The sequence below is a fragment of the Sinocyclocheilus grahami genome, unplaced genomic scaffold (genome assembly GCF_001515645.1).
Source record: "Sinocyclocheilus grahami isolate Dianchi unplaced genomic scaffold, SAMN03320097.WGS_v1.1 scaffold54.1, whole genome shotgun sequence".
NCBI classification, from domain to species: Eukaryota; Metazoa; Chordata; class Actinopteri; order Cypriniformes; family Cyprinidae; genus Sinocyclocheilus; species Sinocyclocheilus grahami.
Genome location: NW_015505233.1, coordinates 1,287,928 through 1,303,625, shown reverse-complemented (window position 1 = coordinate 1,303,625; position 15,698 = coordinate 1,287,928).

Sequence of the window (15,698 nt, the reverse complement as noted above, 5' to 3'; positions counted from 1 at the left end):
ATTTAACCATATGCAATCCATATGCACAAGTTTATAATGTGTAATATTAGAGCAGGTGCAGGATGGTCATTCTGCATTACTGGTGATTCATACGTTTTTATGACACATTTATTTTCATTCACCCAGTCCTCTAGACTTTTTTTTAAACTAATGAATAACATACTTCATACAACTACCTACCATTTTAAAATATGTTTTATATATATATATATATATATATATATATATATATATATATATATATATATATATATATATATATATCCATTTTATAATATATATGTGACATTAATGACTTTTACATTGTTACAAAAACATTCATTCCAAATAAATGTTATTCTAATGCTTTCTATTGATTAAAAAAAATCCTGAAAAATAATGTACCACAGTTTCCACAAAACTATTAAGCAGCACGACTGTTTTCAAAATGTGATAATAATGAGAAATGTTTTTTGAGCAGCAATATAAGAAGAATGATTTCTGAAGGATCACGTGGCATTGAAGACTGGAGTAATGACTGCTGAAAATTCAGCTTTGCCTTCACAGGAATACATTTCATTTTAAGTTATATTTTGATTGAAAACAGTTCATTTAAATGATAAAAATATTTTACATTATTGTTATTATTATTAGTAGTAGCAGTATAATATTATTATTAAATGCAGCCTTGGTGAGCATGAGACTTTTTTCCAAAAACATTAACAAATCTTACCAACCCCAAACTTTTGAGCAACAGTGTACATATATGCCAAATAAAGAAAAAGATGCTTGTGATAAAGAAATCATAATAATCTGCAGATCTTTATGCTGTGTCATTTTTAGACTGGACTGCAGGACTGTGAGAAAATCAAAAAGCGAATTAAAATGACACTCTTTAGGGAGTGCAAAGAAAGAGTAAGAAAATGAATCTCCTTTCTCCACACCAATCTGAACCCCATCACCTCAAGGGTCGAAAATGCAGGATTCCTGGCTGTACCGTGTTTTTCGTGGGATATTTATTTACTGAGTCCAAAAACTTTGTACAATTATGTTTCTATAAACAAGTGGAATAAATTACTTTCTGATTTGTGTTAGTGGGCATAAAACTGTTACTCAATGACACAATGTTTTTATTCTGTGGTATTTGAGTCATAGCTAAAATAAAAACAAATAGTGTGCCCAAGCAGAACTGATATTTTTAGTCACTTTCTAATGCCCTGACAGATTCCTGAAACAAAGACAGTTTTTTAGTCCAAAATAAATACATAATTTCCATAAATTCATCTATACTTTCACCTTTCTAAATCCATAAATCCATCCATATTTTAATATGCTTTTTTATATTTATTTTTATGTCCAAAGTTAAAAATTGTAATAGTAAAAGCTATGTTGTTTATGAGGACACAAATTTGTACAATTTCGATATTATTTGTTAAATATAACAAAAAGTTGTGTGTCTGATTGGTCCAAATGCTACAATAACATGGGTATGACATAGGTATTACAACGAGAAGGTCATTTATGAGGACATTTTCAGTGACCCCGTAATTCAATAGGCTTATAAATAATTCAGAATGAGTTTTTTTGAAAATCTAACTCATTGTTGTATGTGTGCACTTGGATGGGTTAAATGCAGAGCAGAAATTCTGAGTATGGGTCACCATACTTGGCCACACGTCACTTCACTTTCATTTACTGTACACTGTCAGTAAGAAAACAAATCTACAAAACACCATGTCTATCAGGGATTATTGACTCATATTTTAGCCAAAAGCGAAGGTTTTAAAGTTAAAACTCTTTAATAATGGATTTGTTTCTTTTCGCTTCACAAGACATGATGGACTCATGTGGATTGCTTGTGAATTATTTTGATGTTTTTTGAACTCTCATTCTGACGGCACCCATTCACTGCAAAGGATGAGCAAAATTTCTCCAAATCTGTTCTGATGAAGAAACGAACTCATCTACATCTTAGATGGCCTGAAGGTGAGTACATTTTCATAAACATTTTTATTTTGGGGTGAACTATTTCTTTAATTCAACCATTTTTAGCTTTGGTAATACAGACTTCATACTATATTTTAGACTTTACCAATTCAAGCACATATTAACCCCAAAAAATTGCCTCAGCCAGTGAAATGGCTTTATTGGACAGTGTTGCTTTATAAAAATGAGTGATTTGGATATTTATACTAATATTTAGAAATTCGCATTTTATTTTTGTGTTATTTACAGTATGTTGCTATGCGATTCCTTGAGCTTCTGGGTGCTTTTTAGGGCGTTGGCTCCTTCAGTGTAAGTCTATGGGTTTTTCACCTCTTATCAGCTGTCTTGAGAATTTTGTCTTATATCTTAGAAAAGTACCAGCACACCTCTTCTTGACAAGCTGTGTGATATGAGGTATCATTCAGGACCATAGCATGAATGGTGCAGGATGAGTTATGCAGTGAAGTTTAATACCCTGAATATAAGCAACATTAATAGGGATGCTTGCCCTGCAAAACTCACCGCCACGATGCTAGTGCACATGTTCTGAACAGCTTCCTCAATGCTGCGCCCAATTCAGATCAGTGTCTGTCTAGATTTGTTTTCAAGCCCTTAACGCATCAAAATAATCTGCATGGGCTTTCCACGTACGGCTATTTCACAGGAATTCACCGGTTTCTGTGAAAAGATTTAAGTTTAACAGGAGTGTTCACTACACGCTGTGTACTGAGCAAACATAATGTCTCACCACACCAACACAGACTCAGTTACACTGTTTTGGAGCTGGACACTTAGTGACAGTCCATACAAAATGTATTGAATGAACAGGCAAAAAACTCCCACGCCGTGTCTGGAGCACAAAAATGTGTTGAGTGGGCAGAGCTGACATTGTTTGCCAGTCAAGTTTGTGTTATCAGGAGTCCATAGAATTACTGTGTCAAGCCATGTTTAGGAGGATGTGTAATCCATGTCAAAACCTCAGGTTTATTTTTCACCACAATAGAAAAGAAAGATTTAAGAAATAGCACATTCAATTTCAAAAAAGCGGATGAAATATGATGCAATTCTGTTGATAAAAACACCACATGTTTTTAAAGAGCATCACATAAATTATCACAGCATTTGTTATGTAACAGCATCATAAACCCCAATTGTGAGCAATAAAACACGCTTTTATTCCACAAGAACTTAAATAGTGACGCTTCATTGATTTTGTACCTACTCCAAATGGTTAAACAGAGGGCAGACTGTGCTTCCAAATGTCAAGTCTTAGTGTTTTACCACGAATAGAGGAGAAATCATGCACGCAAGCAACGTTAGCTTCTATATGAACCCACAGGAGACACTTTAACAGGACACTGTTACGGGCCTTAAATAACTTTCAAACCCACTTTGGCAGGGGGGAAAGTGCACCGTACCAAAACAAAGAAGGCCATAACCTTACATAATAATAAGAAACAGCTCAAGAAAATTACCGCCACTGAAGAAATACGATCCGAGCACTTACGAAACATTTGACTTTTCCCTTCATTTTTTAGCAGCATTCATGCGACAGAGGTCTACCCCCTCCACCCCCAAAGATTTCCAAGTAATCATTGATCGCTACTTTAATCTCTCAGTAATCAAGATGATCCTCCACCCCTCATACAACCCATGAACCCATGAACTAGCGTGCTATAGTAATGAGCTGGCATTGGCACCTGAACCAGAACAATGTCTCCCCTTTGCCTCCAGCCAGACATCAGATCTTCCTCTGCGATCCAGACAGTCCGCACTCATGCCAGGTTTATGGATTATCCATCCATAAGAATATAACCCTCTCCTCTCATTACCGTTGACTCGCTGACGGGTAAAATATACACGGAACCCGTGATTCAGGGTCCTTTCTTTTCTATAAAGGCCTTCATTAACACCAAAATACATTGATTGTGTACAAAAGGCTTTGTCTATGTGGTCAGAGCCTGTGTTACAATGAACAGAATGTCCTGTCCTGGTTGAGCTGCTATAGAAAAACAAGTCGCCTGGAAGTTTGGAAGGTAGTGAATTGTCCCCCCCAATCTCGTGTCCTTTTTCCCCATTTAATCCACATTGAAAAGAAATTAACATGAAGTTCTGGTAAATGAAGCACTGAGGGCTACATTGTTCCTGTTTGGCCAAGGGAAATTAATAAGCAGAAAAGAAAAGAAAAAAAATGAATCCAGCTTGTAAATAAATGTAGACGTTATTGTATTAACAAAGAGCCATTATATCGCAACATGATGGTTACATTATTTCAACACTGATGCAATCAGAGAAAACGTTCATGCAAAAATTTTAATTTGCTGAAAAAGTACTCCCCTTCAGGCTAGCAAAGATGTAGATGAGTTTGTTTCTTCATAAGAACAGATTTAGAGATTATCTCATCACTTTGGAGTGATATCATCACTTGCTCACCGATGTGAATGGGTGCCGTCAGAATGAGAGTCCAAACAGCTGATAAAAACATCCCAATAATCCACACAGCTTCAGTCAATCAATTAATGTGTCATGAAGCAAAAAACTGCACATTTGTATGAATCCAGAATCAAGGCATTTTAACTTCAAACTGTTGCTTCTGGCCAAAATACAAGTTCATAATCGATATGATAATAAATACTTCCTCAAGTGAAAAAGTTCATCATCTGTTGTCCTCTCACATGAAAATACACAGACGTATCTGTTTATAAGTGCTCTTGACTGTTTTCATTTGTTAACATTGCTGGATCTGTACAGCTATATTTCTCTCCTAATTCAGACAAGACCTTACTGGACACTTTTTTAATGGAGAAAGCAATATTATGGATAGAGAACTTGTATTTGAGCTGGTTTTAAGTTAAAAATTGATTTGTTTATTGCAGACATGCAGCTTTTCAATTCATATGATTGATGGACTGGAGTCGTGTGCATTAATTGTGGATTATTGTGATGTTTTTGTTAGCTGTTTGGACTCTCATTCTGACGGCACCCATTTACTGCAAATCTCTCTAAATCTGTTCCAATGAATAGAAAACTCAACTCATCTTGCATGGTCTGAAGATGAGTACATTTTCAGCTATTTACATGTATTGCTTTAATAAACAAATAAAAAATGAACAGCAAATTACAGTTACAACATAAATTCTTGCAACATTAACTAGTTCTAGTAATGCTTTGAACTAAAACGAAACTTTCATCTTTCTATTTTTGATGATCCAGATTCAAACAGTAATAGTCAGACTTCTCTAACATAAATGAAAATGAGCATTGTTCATAAAGAAGAAGAATTTAAGGTTTATATATTGAAATGTAAAAAAAAAACATTATCTAATATATCTGTTACAGTTGCTTCTGGGCTAAAGGAAGCAACACAATCAAGAATCTCCACAAGTGCAGGTCATTGAGGGCACTGAGCGTAGACGTGGCATGACTTTCAAAGGGTGAATAAGTTCAGATCTACGTAACACATATGGCTCAAATAAGTTCCATGAAGGGTTTTTTTGCACCACACCATACCTCAACCCATGCGTTGGACTATTCAGAGTTAATTTAGCTTTAGATCTCACCCAAGCCACCTCAAAAATACCCTTTTTATGAATATGACTTTAATAAAAAGCATTGCTTTTCCTAAAACAGTTAGACACAAACACCGTCCCATAAGCAATTTCCTTTCAATTTCTGATCATCTAAATCAGGGGTGGCGAACGTCGGTCCTGGAGAGCCGCAGCCCTGCAGAGTTTTGCTTCAACCCTAATCAAACACACCTGAACAAGCTAATCAAGGTCTGAAGGGTTACTAGAAAGCTACAGGCAGGGGAGTTTTAATTAGGGTTGGAGCTGTACTCTGCAGGGCTGCGGCTCTCCAGGACCGGAGTTCGCCACCCCTGATCTAAATCATGCAATCACCTGTTATAAAAAGCTCAGAAAAATCATGGATCAGTACATTTTAAGATAATTTTGGTAGGTATATTAACATTTTGTCATTATTTGATGACATAAGTTGTATAATATATGCACCAAAATGCCATCCCATTGTTCCCATATTTTTCATAGTGAATTTCTAGCACAGCAGTCTTAAATTTAACAGGATATTTTTACAGTCCAATTATAAATGCTATATAGCTACTCGTTAACTTGTTAGCTAACAGTCTGCTAGCAATAACATCTGGTTGCATATTCAATACAGTTTAAATCAACAATTCAACCGAAGTACAATAAAAAAGAACTCCTGGTGATGATATCTTCAGCGTTTTCTACAGTAAAAGATGAATTCCTCTGCAAACTGAAATTGCTATTGCTCTATCAGTGTATAACAGTTGCTGCACAAAGTCTGTTATCATCTCTAACGTTCATCAAATCTCAACTGGAACAAAGTCTTTCAGAATAATACTTGGACTTGAAAAAGAACAGATTTTAAGAGAGAGAAAGGGTGTGTGTGAAGAAGTTGTTTGTCAATTAGTGTAGGATGTTGTGGTAGACACTTGGGCATCAAATGGCAATTCAACTAATGAACTGCCCTGTACTCCACAGACTGGCATGCCTGACACCTGGAGGTTGCAGGTTCACTTTTACTGGAACAAAGCAAATGAAAAGGAGAAGATCAGAGACTGTCGATCACTGTGTGAAGCCCTTGTTTATGTCTCATCAAAACTGACAGCAGAGCATCACTCCAAACATTGAACCTGGGTCAGCCCACCTATAAATAGCAGTCTGTGTGATAAGACAGCCTGAATGTCTGGCCAGATTTGATATTAACTGGTTTAATGTCTCTGTGAGTCAGTGGCAAAATATTTTTCATCCCAAAGGACAAAAACAAAAATACAAGTGTTTTATCTTATAACAGAAATCATTCTAACATGCTAACATTCTAACATTAGGTGCTTTTTATCATCAAATTGTATTTTTAAAAATGCATGACATTATAAAATTATACATTACACGTAACACACTTCCCATTTAACTGCAGAATACACATGATATTCAAGATTCAACAGCCCCTTAAAAAAACTGTTGTTGTTACTTCATTAACTGTTCAGTGTGTGAAACTCATCATGTTCTCTCCTGCTCTTGGTTTCTGTTTTTCTCATCATGAGAACTGGCCTGCTCTGGTGTAAAGAGGAAACAATTGATGCACTGAGGGAGCAAACGTGGCAGGTTCAACCACAGGCCTTGATAATGTCATGAGGACCTTTAATACATGTAATAAATTCTATGTTTAACCTCAGTTAAAACTGATGCAGTTAAACATGTCCATCCATACAAACACATATTAGGCTCCAGTATCCCCAAGAACCCACATTTATATCCATCCATTTTTCAAGCCGCTTGTCCTCGTGGGACTGACAACCATTCATTTTCCAAGCCTCGTGGGGATTCTGGAGTATATATTTGAAAAACTGCTATCTCATTCTAAGATGACATGCTTCTATTATCATTGCTACTTGGCCTGCTATTATATGTCTCTCTGGTTTATACAATAACATGTTGCTATTATTGGTATTGTATTATTGCTAATACCTGAAACCTGCATATAAAGTATTAAAAAGGTATTCATAATATGCAATGCAAACCACAGGCAATATAAATGCATTGCTTTGCATGTTACTGCATGCAATACTGCATAAATCCATACTGCTCTTGAAGTGATTTTTTTATTGCAAAAATAAATTCATGCATTACAATATACTCATTTCGAATGGAAAATATATGTGCTTTAAGAACTTTGCAATAACAATGGGTGTGTAGCATAAGTCATGCCTGTGCCGATATAAATCTTGTTACCAAATGAACTACGTAAAGGGGAATTCCACCCAGTTTCAATGTTTTTAATAGTGAGTTCTTTATCCTACAGCTGTTCATGGGACGTAGGCAAATATGCTCTACTCTGCCAAAAGCAGGAATCAAGAGATCCATCCATAACACCTTTTGGCTGTAATGCTAAAGCCTCCCAGCTTGAGAGAAATGGCTAGTTAGGAGTGTTGGTCCAAGGCCAAACATATCTCTGGACAAGACAGCTGTATCAGGCTGAAACCTTGAGTTTCAGAATCAGTAAATGTGTATTTTTTACCCTGCAAATGAAGAGTTAATTGTATCTGTAAGGTGGTGATGTGCTGCCACATATTCTTAACTGTAGGTCAACGATACTTTTTTAAGAATAAAGGTTCCCGGGTGAGTCTTTGCAGTCTGGAGTTGTTCTTTGGAGATTAGAAAAGTTATAGGTTTTTTAGCTCAACATAATGGTTTCTGGGGTCTTAAAAGCACCAGTAGTCCCTTCACTGATGGTTTTCTTACAAACTAGAGAATACCCTAAAATAATTTTTGTGGGGAAAAAAAGTCATTAATCCCTTTTGGTTGTCACTGGAATCTTATTTTTAAAGGAAAGAAACAAAAATGAAAATTTGCTGACAATTTACTCACCCTCAGGCCAAGATGTAGATAAGTTTGTTTCTTCATCGTTACCAATTTGGAGAAATTGATCATTACATCTCTTGCTCACCTATGGATCCTCTGCAGTGAATGGGTGCCGTGACAATGAGAATCCAAGCAGGTAATAAAAACGTCACAATAATCCACAAGTCATCCAAATAGCTGTGTGCTTGTAAGAAACATATCCATCATTAAAACAATTAACTTTTTTAACTTTAACCTTAGTTTTTCTTTGTTGGTGAACTATTCCTTTAATAGTGACGGTTGATTTTATTTTATTGTTTATATATATACACATGCCAATATTGTCAATGGGAATGTCATGTTGTGTGAGTTTTCCCTCATGCTCTATGTGACTGACATTTTTGCCTTTTATTGGACAACTAAGTCTATAAATCCAAATCCATATAATGGCTATTTTTCTGTTTAGATATAATCATTTGCCACAGTATTGAAGGGATTACCTGTTTTCACCTTTGAACAACATTGTGTTCTCAACCATAACGCGTCTAAAGGTAGAGGGTCTTTTTGTCCGAGACTGGATTATGTCGTGAGTGACATCAACAGTAAAGGGATTAAACACAGCTTCAGTTTGCCCTTCGGTTCTTGGCATCCCAGTGTCCTCCTGCAGAATAACACTGAGGGCTTGTATCAAATTAAAATGGTTTGGTCTGGAAGTCAGTATTATGTCATACGAAGTGCCTTTTGTTCTCTTCTATTTCTGTAAAACCAAAACAACATAAAAATTAATACAGAACAGTTGTACTGGATTGTAAGTGGTTTCAGTGTCATTCATAGGTCATTATTAATCATATGCTATTGTTTAACCAGAGGTGTCCAATATTTTTGTAAGAGAACAAGAGGAAGACAGTTGGCGAGCAAGAGAGTTGGTAATGTTGCATAATAGAGTTGTAAGGCTTAAAAAACCTTTCCGTCCAAACAGTCAGTCTGATGTTGACTTTGACCCCTCCTAGACAGACACTATTAAAAGTCAATATCAGTAGTGCTGACGCTGAAACATTTGAAATACAAGCAACACCACAGCTGCTGAAAAACTAAGTGTACCAAGGGACTGAATGTTCTCTTTACATGCATTTGCAAACATGTTTATTCATCAGTAAGATCATGTGGGACGCGAATTGAATGAAGTTATATCTAGTTACATTCAATTTTAATAAATCTTAAGTAATGCACCTAACCACATTGTTTCATTAAATGACATCAGTATTACATCAAGAATGGTATTACAAGAGCTCTAGTCTAGATCAGTGGTTCTCAACCTTTGTAACTTCAAGGCCCCCCGTTATCAAAGTCAACACTCAAAAGCCCCCATTAAAGGAAACTAGAACTGTAAATACATTAAAATTGAATAGCAATGAATGACAAAACATGAAATGAATAGAAATGAACTATTCCTTTATTAAAACAAAATGCATGTTTTATTGATGCTGTAAACTTATTTAACTTATAGCTTATTTGGCATTGTAATTGTAGCATTTCAATACATTTTCTTTTAAATATTTATCATCTTTAAAGTGGTTTAAGAAACACTGGTCTAAACATAGGCGCCTCCAAAAGCACCCTATGATGTTGTTCCCATGAGCTGAGCTTCCAGAAAACTTTGAGTACTTTTCAAGAGCAACAATTAAATATTCCATTGTTCATGACCCCTGACTGGCAAAGTGAGACAGTGTCTGTATATCGCATCTTTGTTCATCAATTAAAGGCAATAAACAGGCCACTGTCATAAGAAAATCTGTGTCAGGACAACATTTGACACAAATTGTGAGAGAAAGGAGGAAATGAATAGAAAGGCTGAAACAGAAAGATTTGATTAAAGAGTTTACGACAATTAATGTCTCACACTTGAATGGAATGACAGCCGGAGAGTGAGTGGACAGGAATTGTGGGTGATTATATCATGCTGCATGAAGCTGTAATACAATAGAGACACTGTTTTGTGTCTCTATTGAACTACATCTTGCAAGCACTCACAAGGGCAACATTTGCTTTCTGATTGGACAACTGTAATCTGAATTGCTGATGCATTTCATTTAACATTCTGAACAAATCAAAGAGTCCCAGCCACCTGGAGGTTATTGCAAAAGCTCTCATACTCAGTAACACAAGGCTGGCTGACTTACAAAAACTCTTTTAAGTTTCACATCTCAGAGCAATTGGGAATCCTATCATTATAATCCAATTCACTTGCAGTGCAACAGAAGATTATAGGTTACAGAGTAGCTTTGCAAACATTCAATCAATACTACATTCAAAATGAGTGCTTGTAAGATAGCAACTAAATGAGACAAAATATGAATGCAGAACTAAAGAATGTAAAATTAGTTATTGAACAGATACAGAAATGATGTGAGACAATAAAAAGGTGTTGAATGAGTGCCAACCTTCAGTATGAACCTATTGTTGCTATTATTACACAGTGATCTAAGTTTATGTCTCACAATTCCGACACAATAAAGACCAAATTATGAGATAAAAATTACAATTACAATTTTTGGTGGCAGAAAAAAGCAGAAGTGTGAGATGCAAACTCAGAAATCTGAGAGAGAGAAAAAGCACTGCAAAAACCTCTCTCACAATTTTGAGTTTACATCTTGGAATTCTGAATTTTTTTTTTCTCTCACCTCACATCTGGCTTTTTTTCATAGTTCAGAGGAAAAAAATGTCAGACATGTAATATATTAACAATTGCATGGGGAGAAATCAGAATTGTGCGATAAAAGTCGCAATTGTCTTTTTTATTTTGTGGGGGGGGGGAAAGAATTGCAAGATGCAAACTCGCAAATCAGATAGAAATAGTCAAAAGTGTGAGATATAAACTTTTTTCTTTGCATATTACACTTTTTTTGTTTTGTTTTTAAAGGTAATTGCAACTTTTTATCTTACATTTAAAACAGAAACGCATTCCTTTGTGTCCTGTGGCCAGTTCCGCCGCTCCCTACACTCTTAAAAATAAAGGTGCTTCACGATGCCATAGAAGAACCTTTTTGTCTAAATGGTTCCATAAAGAACCTTTAACATCTGAAGAACCCTTCTGTTTCACAAAAGGTTCTTTGTGGCGAAAGAAGGTTCTTCAGATTATAAAAAGGTAAGAAAGAGATGGTTCTTTAAAGAACCTTTGACTGAATGGTTCTTTGTGGAACCAAAAATGGTTCTTCTATGGCATCGCTTGAAGAACCTTTTGAAGCACCTTTATTTTTAAGAGTGTATACGCAGAGTACGCAGTTTGCATGGGGCACCATCCCAGTTGCTCAAAAAAAATATTAATATTATATATTAATAACTATATTAATATTAACATATACATAAATAAAAATCTAAACATTAACATATAATATATATAATTATAAAAAAATTATTTTAGGATGAACGCAGTAGGCAGTATAAGCACACGTGACGCGCCATTCCCGCATTGCCCGCGCTCGCTCTCACCTCATGTTTGCGGCTGAATACAAATGATCATCATAATTAATGGACAACTAATGTTAGACTATATCAGGGAAAAGACATCAGCGCAGAGAAAATAAAAATAAAAAACCCCAAGATGAAGCCTGTGCATCACTTTCAGGTAGCTATGTTCATAATCCTGTGAAACTTTTTTAACTGTTGATGTTACTAACGTGTTTTAATGTCAGTAACAATTTCACCACCACCAATAACGCATCTGACTAGAGCTATACTTGTAATTTATAAATAATACAATTTAATTACAATTTATTTATTTACTTTTATATTTTATTAAAGTTCTATTTTGACCCCTTATAGTAAGTGTTTGTTTGTTTGTTTGTTTTTGAAGGAGTGGGCACAACAATACTATTCTGCTTAGGACATCCATTTGGCCAGCAGCGGCCCTGCCTGTGGCAATTGTTTTGTATGTTGTAATGGTCTATTTTTTCTTGGTGGAATCTTTAAAATAATACACAGGTAAAAATGTTAAAAAAATTCTATCAACTCAAATCAATATTTAATGTTCACATATTTATTAATTTGGTGTACAGCCGTTTAATACAACAAATAATGTACTCATCTTTCATAACGGCCTGTGAAAAAGTGTCTATATAATTTAGAAAACCAAATTAGAAATAAACTAGAATGTGCAATGAGAAGGCACAAAGTGTCACACAAACAAGGTGTAAAAGACATTTAAGAAAGGTCAGAACAGAGGAAGAGAAGGGGTGGTATGTCTTGGGTACTTATCAACATCATGGTTAACCTGTGAGCAGAGAAAGGACCGGGGGGGGGGCTGAAAGATGAAAAGAGGAAGTGGACCATGAGTCAAGAGGGACAGCAGAGGAGACAAAATGAGAGGAGGGAGCCAAGGGGATTGGAAGGAAGTTGTACACTTTTGAAGCACCTTTATTTTTAAGAGTGTATACGCAGAGTACGCAGTTTGCATGGGGCACCATCCCAGTTGCTCAAAAAAAAAAAAACTTTCGTTCTATATTAATATTAACATATACATAAATAAAAATCTAAACATTAACATATATATATAATTATAAAAAAATTATTTTAGGATGAACGCAGTAGGCAGTATAAGCACACGTGACGCGCCATTCCCGCATTGCCCGCGCTCGCTCTCACCTCATGTTTGCGGCTGAATACAAATGATCATCATAATTAATGGACAACTAATGTTAGACTATATCAGGGAAAAGACATCAGCGCAGAGAAAATAAAAATAAAAAACCCCAAGATGAAGCCTGTGCATCACTTTCAGGTAGCTATGTTCATAATCCTGTGAAACTTTTTTAACTGTTGATGTTACTAACGTGTTTTAATGTCAGTAACAATTTCACCACCACCAATAACGCATCTGACTAGAGCTATACTTGTAATTTATAAATAATACAATTTAATTACAATTTATTTATTTACTTTTATATTTTATTAAAGTTCTATTTTGACCCCTTATAGTAAGTGTTTGTTTGTTTGTTTGTTTTTGAAGGAGTGGGCACAACAATACTATTCTGCTTAGGACATCCATTTGGCCAGCAGCGGCCCTGCCTGTGGCAATTGTTTTGTATGTTGTAATGGTCTATTTTTTCTTGGTGGAATCTTTAAAATAATACACAGGTAAAAATGTTAAAAAAATTCTATCAACTCAAATCAATATTTAATGTTCACATATTTATTAATTTGGTGTACAGCCGTTTAATACAACAAATAATGTACTCATCTTTCATAACGGCCTGTGAAAAAGTGTCTATATAATTTAGAAAACCAAATTAGAAATAAACTAGAATGTGCAATGAGAAGGCACAAAGTGTCACACAAACAAGGTGTAAAAGACATTTAAGAAAGGTCAGAACAGAGGAAGAGAAGGGGTGGTATGTCTTGGGTACTTATCAACATCATGGTTAACCTGTGAGCAGAGAAAGGACCGGGGGGGGGGCTGAAAGATGAAAAGAGGAAGTGGACCATGAGTCAAGAGGGACAGCAGAGGAGACAAAATGAGAGGAGGGAGCCAAGGGGATTGGAAGGAAGTTGTACATCCAAGGAATGGAAACATATTGGACACTAAAATGGCCATAAACTCCCTATGAGAGGTCAGGATTACAGAAAACGGCTGGGGAGATTCAAAGAGGCAAGGAGGCTGTCAGCGCAGCAGTGAGGAACCAAGGTGCAACAGGTTCAGCAGAACCCAGAGAGAAGGGTGAGTCTGCTAAAGAGATGTGGTTTATTATATGCACACACGCAGAGGCCCAGAGGAGGAGAACATGGATATATGAACACATTCAGCACTGCTTTTTAATAAAGTTAGCATTTATATATATATATTTTTTTAGATATCTTCTTGATATGTTCTGTCATATTACATAATTTTGGTACCATTTTTATTACGGGCATAAATTATGACAAATCTCATGACTTTTCTAATCAATCCAGCTTACAATTTTCATAAAAAGGTGTGTGTGTGGGGGGGGGTCTCCACATACGTATATACAAGAATCAGAGACTTGGACTGGACATTTTTTACTTTGGTCAGTAATTCTAGTAACCACCTTCAATGCCCTAATCAACACTAATGTTCTATCTGTATTTATTCAGAATCCAAATTCAGAGTAAATTGTCATATTTAGATGAGTTTCCAGTAACAAGACCATGCGGCTCAACAATGCCTCCTTAAATAGATTAAAATATTTTTCTTTCTTGATCTTCCACGAAAGAAGATAAACCCTGACCTCTTCAGAGAGGTTCTGAAGCCTCTTAGATTACCTAGCTTGCCACTAAAACTCAATCAAAGAAGCTTTTGTCAGGCTGTAGTGTCTGGCGAGAGTGTGCGTGTGCCACAGTGACCTTTCTACAATAGCCACTGTTCAACAACGTGAACTTTGGAGCTTAACAGCAGCGAATATGACCAGTCCATTCTTAGGAGACAATTGCATTCTCTAGGAAAGCAAGAGCCTACTCTGCGGCCAACCATCAAATACATGAGCTTTTCTGGATTAAAGCAGTCTATCTAGCCATTGCGGGGTCATCAGCTTTAGGGAAACGGAGCAGCGAGGACAAACAGCAGAGCCATTGTAAAATTCTTATGGCATCAGAGCTATCACAACAAGCACAGAGACGCACAGACACGGGGCCAAAATCAACAGGCTCTCAATTCTTCTGGAACGATCCAACGTGATATTTACATTGGAGGAACACGAAGTAATGCACTTTGTGAACATGATCACAGAGATGAGTAAAGGTTTCAGATTTAGGTTGATTCAGAGCGTGTCCCTTTTTCTGAGACATACGCTGTGCGGTTGCATACAATGGACGATGTGTTTGACGGATCGTTTTGGCCGTCTGTCTAGGCCACACACCTGAAAGAAATAAACCACTATGGAGCTGTCCTGAATAAATGATGTGTGAATGTCTAACTTAGTCGACATACATACAGTACGGACCTCCGTGCAGTCCCAGAATGGGGAGTAACCGGCGGGTGGGATGGGAGGGCGTACGAACGCATTAAAGTGGTGAGGGGGTGTGGGTCACAGGCCAGATTAAAAGACCCATAAGAGGATTGTTATCCGAGAGATCCTCTGTTTTTCTTCTGATTCTGGAGGGCAGACTGCTTCCTTGTGTTGTCGAGATCTATCATGGTATTACATGCCTTCAGGGGCTCCTTCAGATTAACTCCCTGTGAAAATCAAGGATGTCTCTGAACATTTATGTGGGTTTAAAGAAATATTTTTCTCAAAAATGAGAATTCCATCATTTCATCTTCCTGTCATCGAAATATATATGACTCATATCTGTAATGGCACAAAAAAAAACATTAAAGTGGTCCAAGTCTTTAAAAAG